Source organism: Oncorhynchus gorbuscha, linkage group LG07, assembly GCF_021184085.1.
Source record: "Oncorhynchus gorbuscha isolate QuinsamMale2020 ecotype Even-year linkage group LG07, OgorEven_v1.0, whole genome shotgun sequence".
In the NCBI taxonomy this organism is placed as follows: domain Eukaryota; kingdom Metazoa; phylum Chordata; class Actinopteri; order Salmoniformes; family Salmonidae; genus Oncorhynchus; species Oncorhynchus gorbuscha.
The window spans coordinates 87,283,864-87,285,700 of NC_060179.1; positions in this window are offsets into that span (position 1 = coordinate 87,283,864).

Genomic DNA, 1,837 nt, shown 5'->3' on the forward strand with positions numbered 1-1,837 from the left:
CTTTCTCGGTTCCGTTATTTCAGCTGAAGAAGCGATGAATGGATTATGAGTCCAAGCTGTCAGTGATTGTTGTTCAAGATCACGATCAATCGAGTTGCAGCTTTTTAGGTTTCGCTAATTTCTATCGGCGTTTCATTCGTAATTTCGGTCAAGTTGCTGCCCCTCTCACAGCTCTTACTTCTGTCAAGACGTGTTTTAAGTGGTCGGTTCCGCCCAGGGAGCTTTTGATCTTCTAAAGAACGTTTACGTCCGCTCCTATCCTCGTTACTCTGACGTCACTAGACAATTCATTGTCGAGGTTGGCCTTCAGAGGTAGGCGTGGGAGCCATTCTATCCCAGCGCTTCCCAGTCTGACGATAAGGTTCATCCTTGCGCTTATTTTCTCATCGCCTGTCGCCATCTGAGCGCAACTATGATGTGGGTAACCGTGAACTGCTCGCCATCAGCAGCCTAGGCGAATGGCGACAGTGGTTGGAGGGCGACCGTTCCTTTTGTCGTTTGGACAGACCATAAGAACCTTGAGTACATCCGTTCTGCCAAACGACTTAATGCCCGTCAAGCTCGTTGGGCGTTGTTTTCCGCTCGTTTGAGGTTTGTGATTTCTTACCGTCCGGGTAGCAAGAACACCAAGCCTGATGCCTTATCCCGTCTGTTTAGTTCTTCTGTGGCTTCTACTGATCCCGGGGATTCTTCCTTATGGGCGTGTTGTCGGGTTAACAGTCTGGGGGTTGAAAGACAGGTTAAGCAAGCACTCACGCACACTGCGTCGCAGCGCTTGTCCTAGTAACCTCCTTTTCGTTCCTGTTTCCCTTTCGTCTGGCTGTTCTTCAGTGGGCTCACTCTGCCAAGTTAGCGGGTCATCCCGGTGTTCGAGGCACTCTTGCGTCTATTCGCCAGCGCTTTGGTGGCCGACTCAGGAGAGCGTGACACGCGCCGTTTCGTGGCTGCCTGTTCGGACTGCGCGCAGACTAAGTCGGGTAACTCTCCCTCTGCCGGTCGTCTCAGACCGCTCCCCATTCCTTCTCGACCATGGTCTCACATTGCCTTAGACTTCATTACCGGTCTGCCTTTGTCTGCGGGAAGACTGTGATTCTGACGGTTGTCGATAGGTTCTCTAAGGCGGCACATTTCATTCCCTCGCTAAACTTCCTTCCGCTAAGGAGACGGCACAAATCATTATTGAGAATGTATTCAGAATTCATGGCCCCTCCCGTTAGACGCCGTTTTCAGACAGAGGTCCCAATTCACGTCACAGTTTTGGAGGGAGTTCTGTCGTTTGATTGGTGCGTCCGTCAGTCTCTCTTCCGGTTTCATCCCCAGTCTAACGGTCAAGCAGAGAGGGCCAATCAGACGATTGGTCGCATACTACGCAACCTTTCTTTCAGGAACCCTGCGTCTTGGGCAGAACAGCTCCCCTGGGCAGAATACGCTCACAATTCGCTTCCTTCGTCTGCTACCGGGTTATCTCCGTTTCAGAGTAGTCTGGGTTACCAGCCTCCTCTGTTCTCATCCCAGCTTGCCGAGTCCCAGCGTTCCTCCGCTCAAGCGTTTGTCCAACGTTGTGAGCGCACCTGGAGGAGGGTGAGGTCTGCACTTTGCCGTTACAGGGCACAGACGGTGAGCCGCCAATAAACGCAGGATTAAGAGTCCAAGGTATTGTTGCGGCCAGAGAGTGTGGCTTTCCACTCGCAACCTTCCTCTTGCGACAGCTTCTCGTAAGTTGACTCCCGGTTCATTGGTCCGTTCCGTGTCTCCCAGGTCGTCAATCCTGTCGCTGTGCGACTGTTTCTTCAACGACATCTTCGTCGCGTCCATCCTGTCTTCCATGTCTCCTGTG